General features: G+C 37.8%; 1 pseudogene; it reads right to left on the bottom strand.

The window, feature by feature from the left end:
- Positions 1-1,377: 1,377 nt before the first annotated feature.
- Positions 1,378-7,220, bottom strand: LOC149577888 (UDP-glycosyltransferase 92A1-like; annotated as a pseudogene).
- Positions 7,221-8,957: the final 1,737 nt, after the last annotated feature.

Raw genomic sequence — 8,957 nt, 5'->3', positions numbered from 1 at the left:
GTAATGTAGTGTTTCATTTTCAAGACATATACATATCGCCCAGTTAGTTTCACATTTACTAGCTCTGCTAATTTGTTAAAGGTGAATCGCTACAATAAAGCTAGTTTGCTAAAGTGATGCATTTAATTGCTAATAACGTCGACATCGTTTATACATGCAACCGTTGTTGCGTGGGCGTTTCGCTTTAGACGTAAGCATCCCCCTCTTAGTATAAATTCAGGCTTGCTTAATCAAAGATATATTAATAATATAAATTATAAAAAATTATTTATCGTACGTTTAAAAAGTTAGAATATTTTAAATAATTATCAAGAATATTACTATTTTAAATTATAATTAAAAATTCTAATAATTCATTTAAATTTAATCATAATGTAAAAAATTTAGTGATGGAAAATTAAAATGGCAAGATTGTTTCATATGTATGATTAAGTTTTTTGAATTGTGATTGATACAAGAATATAAGATTGAAGTAATATTTTTACATCAACCATAATCCTAAAAATTTAATCATAACCAAACCTATGGAATAACCTTATCATTTTAATTTTATAATCAAGTTCATTAGTTTGATCTATTGAAAATGAAAAGTAATGATGCTAACCTTAACATGTAAGAAACTTCTATAATTATTATCATAATTGTGAGTTATTATAAATAGAAAAATTATTGTACTTCTATTTATACACATCATTCTAAATTTATCTTATTCAAACAAAATTAAAGGATAGACAATTGGTGAAATTAAAAATGATTGATGTTGATATTGGATAACCTCTAGACTAACAATTAACAAAAATTATAAATTCAAAATCTCACATCTAACTTTCAAACAAAAACTTGATGTATGCCAATTTAAGAACAAACAAATAATAATTAAAACAATAATTCAACGATAAGATAAGAGATAACATATCAATTCTAATATCTAACAAAATTTAGCATCGCTTTCAAATTTTTAGAAATTATTACAAATATAAAATAATAATTAAAACAATAATTCAATGATAAGATAAGAAATAACATATCAATTCTAATATCTAACAAAATTTAGCATCACTTTCAAATTTTTGAAAATTATCACAAATATAAAATAATAATTCTCATTGATCTTTTAATATGAAAAATGATGATAAATTGACATTTAAAAAATACAAAATAATGACTAGTTGACTAAATATAGGTAGTGATCATTTTAGAAATTGTCCTTAAAGAAAGGAGCACTCAAAGTAAGGAGCACTAAGAAATATCACACATACAGATTGAAGGGATACTGTTTTCCCTCCACAATAAGTAAATTCAACATTAGCATCATCTGATCTCAACAGAACCCGGGGACAATTAAACATGAAAATCGGTGTCAATACTTATCATCCTTCACAAGGATTGAGAACCAGTATAAGTGGTCAGAATATTGTGTATCATGTCGTCAACATCACGCATGGACGAGCCTTTGTCGATTCCATCTCCACGGTCCATTAGTGCTCTTCTGGCAGCACCTCTCATGGCCGCTGCTCTTTCTCTCAGTCGCCCGCCTCTCTCTTCCGACATCAACATCTTCACCGTCCTCTCCACCTTCTCCTTCCCCAATTCTCCCTCACTTCCTCTGCAAATCTCCACACACACGCCGACCTCCTCTAGAAGCTTCAAATTGAAGTATTGCTCGGCTGTGATGGGCCATCCAATCATGGGAACTCCCTGGCTCAGACTCTCCAATGTCGAATTCCACCCACAGTGACTCAAAAATCCTCCCGTCGAAGGATGGGACAAAATCACACGCTGGGGCGCCCATTTCTTAATAACCAGTCCCTGATTCTTGGCCCCCATTCACTCTTCGAATCCATCCGGAAGAAACTCTGAGGAAAACTCTGCAGTCAATGGCACCCTGTACCCTCATGCCTGTACCCTCATGCCTTTTGAGGCTTACATATACTTAAAATAACTCCCTTAACCGATCCAAAGTAGTTGGATCCTCTAACAAAGCAACTAATCCTTATTTGACCATTACTTTTCAAATATTTAAATTTTAAAACTTATTTAAATAACTTTCTAGACCTTAGGACTTCAAATTTTTTCCATGACTTTGTCAGGGTGCCCTGCACCATACTCCCAAGGATCAAATCAATCCAAGTCCCTTGGATTGGGAGTTTCTTCCATTTCCTCCAATCTCTGTCCACTTCTTTTTGAGGACCTACAACAAAAGAGTATCCCATGTTCATGTGTTCCATGCCCCTGAAATCAAACATTATGTGCTCATGCCAAGCATTAAATCTGTTAGTCTTCATGTTTATATTCCCATAGATGTGTGCAAAAGCAGAACTTGCATGGTGAACACTATCAAACTCCGACAATCCTGTCACAATAGTGTTAGAAACAAAAATAAACAAGGTTTTCTTATGCACCAAAACATATGTTTGGCAAATTGCTCCCTCCATTAGATTCACTACTTCATCCTCCTCCTCACGCACTCCTTGTGAGATTTTTTTCCTTGTAGAGAAATATGATTCCAAGGTCTCTCCATGACCATCCTCATGCCCCTGTCCTAGGCACTCTTCCACTACACCACCCTTCATTTTCCATTCTTCAACTATGGCATCCAACTCATCCCAAAAATCTGTCTTTTTATCAAGTCCTTGTAGACTTGCTACTCCACCATCTTCAACACAATGTTTTACCTCACAATCATCCTCTAGAACCTTTATCTCAGTAGGTTCCCTTAGCAACTTCCTCTTCTTAGTCAGCCTCTTAATGGGCCAAACAATCTTTCTTGTCATCTTCATGTGCCAACTTGTGGCATTCTTCACCATCTCTGTTTCCAAGAGTCTAAACTCTTCATCCCTTAAGGTCCCTATCATCCTTGAGACCTTCTTCAATTCATCTTCCCTATGCCATCCTTCTTGGTACTCAAACATGTCATCTATGGCTTGTTTAATAGCCCTATCTTCTCTATTTTTAACAGCAGCATATAAGGGACACATGACTATCCCAACTTGGATATCTCCACCCATACATTCACTCATTACCCTGGCATCTTCTACAATCTTCACCTCTATCCCTATCTTTTCGTCTTTTTGAGCCTCTCCTGTTTGTGGCTCACCTATCACCATTTTCACTGTCCTATCATCTTCATACCCTAATTGCTCTTGGTTCACCTTCATAGGCTTCTCTGCTTGCTTTCTTCGCTCTTCACATGAACCTTGCTCATCCACTACTCTCTCCTCCAGGATCTTTATTGGATCTACAACTCCTTGTGCCTTATCATAGGCCTGATGTACCAAATCAATTGCTATCTTGTTGTCCACCTTGTCTTCTTCTTGTTCCCTTTGTCCTAGGAACCCCACTCTTTCAAACAAAAAATTTGTTGGCATCCTCCATGATGCTGCTTCTTCTTCCAAAGATCTCAGTATAACTTGACTTCCACCATGCTTGAAGGTGTAACTATTTAATGCCCCATCATATAATGTACGCTTCTCTGTTTTCCATGACCTCCCAAGGATCAAATGGCATCCTACCAATGGAATAACATCACATAAAACAGAATCCTCATAGGTTCCAATGCTGAAAGGAACATATACTTGCCTTCTAACCTCAACTTGGTGTCTATCATGCAATCCTTGTACCATGTAAGGTCTTCTATGCACTAGTTGTTGTAGGTTCAACTTCTAAACCATCTCAATTGAAACTGATGGGGACACAACCCAACAACCAGAATAGACACAAAAGAAAGGGGGAATTATATTAACTGAGAAAATAAGCTGGTACAAACAGTGCAGAGAAAATAAACTCAAAACATGCCCTGCGGGCTTACAATAGCATAAATCTGGAGAATATTTCTCCTTTGAGCACCTCCTCTCAAGCTCCAATCCGAACTGCCTTTTACAATGCCAAAAATCTCCTTAAATAGACCCCGGAGGGTTAAGGACTAGGAGTACATTCTAGAAAGTGCTAGTAGGCATCCACCGACAAAATAGAAGGTTCCAGAAGCCGCGTTAGAAGTCGGTGCAAATCTAGAAGAATCCAGAAACAGTAGCCGAACTTCCGGGAGGCATAACTTTTGAACCGTAGCTCCGATTGACGAACCGTTTACATTTTCAAAAAGCTCTCAAAGCGCTCTATAGCCTTATGGACAGGCTTCACTTGTCCCCCATTTTTTGACCCTTTTCGAGGTCATTTAATGCCCCAAACCTGACTTTGAAGCATTCTTAGGAGGTCTCCAAAACCCGAAAAACTGCAATAACTTTCAAACCGTGGGGCCTTTTGACCTGATTCTTTTTCTGGAATGCTCTAAATCTCAATTACCTTCATCTGGCCAAGTCACACCTTCTAGGTCACCAAAATGATGGCCAAATTGCATGCTCCTATTTTTTCGGGATTTTCAAATGCACTGATAGTTGAACTATGAGAGTTGGAACCTTTATTTGAGCCAAATGGGTATCCAAAAATGTAAAGACATAAAATAGAAACTAAGTCTAAGTACATTTTTTTGGGTGACACAGGATTGCCCTTATACCTCTGGATGCTCCTGCATCATAAACAAAATTGAAAAATGAGCCATTGGAAATGACCATTTTGCAAACCTTACCCATACATCTGCATTGTGTTCTGAATTGTGAGTATCCATGAGTCTCAAAATCTGTAGTCATGATGGCTTCAACTTATTTTACCCTTCAATCCGACTTCCTCTACAAACTAAGATCCATCCAACTTTGAATCACCACCTTGGAATACTCTTAAAGGATAATTCAACTTCAAGGTTCAACAAGGGATTCTAAGTCTTCAAAACCTTAGTTTGCCTTCTACTCTTCTCCCAAAGAATCTTCTGTGCTCTGATACCAATCTGATGCAGAGGCTAGTGGAATGTTATGATTCCTTCATAGTTTAATAACTTCTTTCCTTCTTTGTTTGATAGAAACTTTCCCCTTCTCCAATTACTAATCACTCTTGGACCCACTCCGCTCTATAGACCTATCAAAGGTCAACTCCGAACACTTTAGACTCCACTAGACTCCACATACTAATGTCTATACTGTTGGAAATCTTCCTCTCATGCAACAATGCATATTTGATCATATGTATTGTGACTGTCCTCGGAATACTATTGCTTCAACTTCTTCCAAAGACCTATCCACTAGGGTCAATATCAATGGACCCACTATTCCTTATCACAAATTAGGATTCTCTAAAAATCCCCGTACAACATCTAATCCTTTCACAAAACTCCCTTAACACATTCATGAGAAAATTCATCACAAACCGCCATGTCACTGCCCCTTAGATAGACCCGACAATAGTCATTCATAACTTTTGAACCAGACTTTATTTGCTCAATCAAATCGTTGATATTTGGTACAATTTGTCTCTCTCCAACATATCCAAAATTTGGCAAGATCCAACAGTTAACTTTGGAGAAATGACCCCCGCACTAAACTGCAATATACTGAGACAAGTATTCCTTTCTCCTGTGACTGTCCAGTCACTTCTCTACCCTCCAACATGACCAACCTCTCTTATTCTCCTGCAAATGGGGTTCATTCCTTCATAATCAATGTTAGGAAATTATATTACAAGTGTGGATCCATCCCCAATAAACAATATGTACAAAAGGGGATGGATCTCATGAATCCATGACTGGCACTAAAACAAAAATTAGAGATTTCTACAGAACAGTCAATCTTAATGATTGAATTAGTATTAAAAATCACTTGGAACTAGATCTAATGGAATTTAAAAAAATTATTACACATCTATCTCCAAATCAATAGGTCAACACAGCATCAAAAGACTTCAAATTTGTAAGAAAGCAACTATTATTAATTCCAATATAGACACAGCTTGTACAATCTAAAATTCCAACTTCACCACTGTACCCTCATGCCTTTTGAGACTTACATATACTTAAAATAACTCCCTTAACCGATCCAAAGTAGTTGGATCCTCTAACAAAACAACTAATCCTTATTTGACTATTACTTTTTAAATATTTAAATTTTAAAACTTATTTAAATAACTTTCTAGACTTTAGGACTTAATGTTTTTCCATGACTTTGTCAGGGTGCCCTGCACCAGGCCGGACTACCCAGATGAAGGGCTGCCCGCTTGATTCCAAACCAAGTGCCAACTCTTTCATATTCGACGCAGAGATCGTGTTCTGCGAGCCGAAGGAAACGTAGATCACACTACGAACTTTCTGAGAATTGAGCCACCGCAAGCAGGAAACCGCATCGGTGGTTGCATCCTTACCTTGCAATAACTCATCAGACATAACATGGGATTGAGTGGAAGATAGAAACTCTTGAGGAAGGAGAGGGCCAACCGCCCAGACAGGCCTGCCGGTGGATATTCTGAGATGTTCCAAATATCCGTTCTCGAGCTGTTGGAAGGAGTTGCATATAAATCCCCAGCTGCGCATATTGCGGGGTAACTGGCGAGCCAGAAACAAGCTCCAGGGATCCGTTCCTGTCGCCATTTTTATATTAGTGGGAAGCTGAGATCGGTGCAGCGAAACGTGAGGCAGATCTGGGAGGGCGAACTCTTCCGAGTGGGTCTTTGTGTGGGGCAGATGATTCCACATAGAGTAGTAAAGCAAGGTGCCATAGACGCCGCAGGTGAGGAAGAAGATTCTGGGTATTCCAAACGTGTCGGCGACGTCTTGGGTCCAGCCGAGGAACATGTCGCTGATGATGCAGAGAGGGGCGCAGCCATCTTCTTCCGAGATCTTACGGATCAGATCTTCGAAATGGGGCTGCAAATGCTCTGCGGCTTCCATGAAAGTGACGAACTGCGAATAAGGCAGCGAATCTCAGTTCTCAGTACGCGGTGGTAAGCCATGATCGGCACTGGAGAAAGGGAGCTCCGCCAGGCGAATGTCAAGAGTGGGGTCAGATTGAATGGTGGGTGCTAAGGCGTGAATGTTGAGTGGGGTGTTGACGATGGTGATGGTGAATCCGGTTCGAGAGGCGAGGAGTTTGGAGAGGTGAAGGAAGGGAATGATGTGGCCCTGCGCCATGAATGGAAACATCACCACATGACGCCTTTGGATGTTCTCGCCCCATGGAATTCTGGAATCAGATGCAGATGGAGGGGCCATTGTAGATTGGATTGCACTGAGCGGCTGAAAGGTGATTACTCTGCTTTGCGAATCCTTTCCGGGCACAGAATCAAACGGCACTGGTAATGTGGTCCTCGTTTCGTCAAGGATGAACTTTTTGTGGCATTGAAGGTATACAATTAATCATTTTGGGTCGGCACATGACGCACCCAAGTACGTGAGTAAAAATATTCCTACAGGACAACTGTCAACATTTTATATGTCGGCCAAATGCGACAAATATGACGTTCTAGATGATGGTTAAAGTTATAGTTAGGTTGGGGGTTACGGTTGTTAATATATTTTAGCTAGGATATTTATCTCGTCCATCTTATTTTTCCCATTTGTCTCTTTTTCTACTAATCTTATTAGTTCCATAAATATATGCTAAAAAAAAATCTTTATTTGACTTTAAATATCTCTTCAGCGTATCCATTGCACCCTAACATGCGATTGTTAGTTTTGTTTTGTTTAAAATAATATCTTAATAACTAGGTAAGAACCTACAATACAATGGTAAATTGTGAGCTTCTTATTAGGGAGGTCAAGGAATTGAATCTACATGAACTTAATAATTAATAACAATTAATCGTAATACATAATGATAATTAATCTTAACTTCAACCACTTACCAATTAAAAAAATGAATCCCTTTATAACTTAGATATTTTTATTTTAATAAATTTAATAAATTGATATAAGTATTGTTTTCTTCTACTTTTATCCATCAACATACACTTTACAAATATTTTAAAAATCAAAGAATTAATATTTTATAGTATTATTAGCTGATAGGCTTTTCCTAGGAGGTTGCTTGCAACTAGAATTTGATTCATGCTGAAAAATCATTATCGGTAAATGGTTTCAGACTATACAATCTTAATTATGTTGAATGATTAAAAGTATATTTCTTTTTTACCACAATCTATCATCATGTAATGATTTGAATAAAGATTTAGTTTACTAAATCTTTCATCATTTATGTTAAAACTTGTTATCATGTTCAATTCGAATTCTAATGCCCCTAGAATGATTTGAACTAAATCTTTCCTATCATTTACGGTCCATTTTTTACATCTGCCGATAGACTTTCCCTTTAGAGTTAGCTCCAGCCAGAAATCGACTCACATCGAAAAACTCTCGACTGAAATGATTTCAGATTAATATATTTTTGTCTAATCTCGGGGATTTGATCAAATATTAAAAAGTGTATTATATTTTACAACTCCTTAGATAAAGAGTTGGTGATTAATGACAGGGAGGGCTCCAGGTGAAAAGCTGGGAAATTGATTGAGAGGAACATGCCAATAAAGTGACAGAGAGTGACATGAAATACCAACGCATCCGATGATCTATAGAAGAGATATCTTGCGCGTTGCAGATCGTCATAATCAATTCATTTCGTCAATAAGATAGTTTTTCACCATAGTTCAAATTGCATATTTAGAGTTTCATAGGCACTTGGGTTGGATATTAATTGAGACCATGACTTGTGTTTAGATGAGAATTAAAGGCCGCACGCTGGAGTATTTGGCCATGAATCGCTCTATATTGTGGATTCTCCTCTCTCACAAATCAAAAAGTGCACATTTGCTGGTATATTGTGGATTCTCCTTTCAAATATTTTTATTTTTCTTGACATGCCAACTCCACGTTCAAGCACTCTTCAGAGCTTCAATGAAGTTTTCTCAATTGGTGTGGGTTTTTTGGTATGTTGCATCTGTGCCCACTGCCCACCATGAACATCGCACATTTTTACAGATTTTGAATTGTACTCTCCAAACTTATTCATCACAGTGGGTGATTTGTGTCCTGTGTATACACAACACCATTGGAAGACCAGTTCCTCTGTGAAGACTATATGTGCGCT

This window comes from Cupressus sempervirens, chromosome 1, assembly GCF_028749045.1.
Source record: "Cupressus sempervirens isolate cs-2001-9-10 chromosome 1, ASM2874904v1, whole genome shotgun sequence".
In the NCBI taxonomy this organism is placed as follows: Eukaryota; Viridiplantae; Streptophyta; class Pinopsida; order Cupressales; family Cupressaceae; genus Cupressus; species Cupressus sempervirens.
The sequence above is the reverse complement of the archived record's forward strand: the minus strand, read 5'-3'. Positions and strand labels throughout refer to the sequence as shown.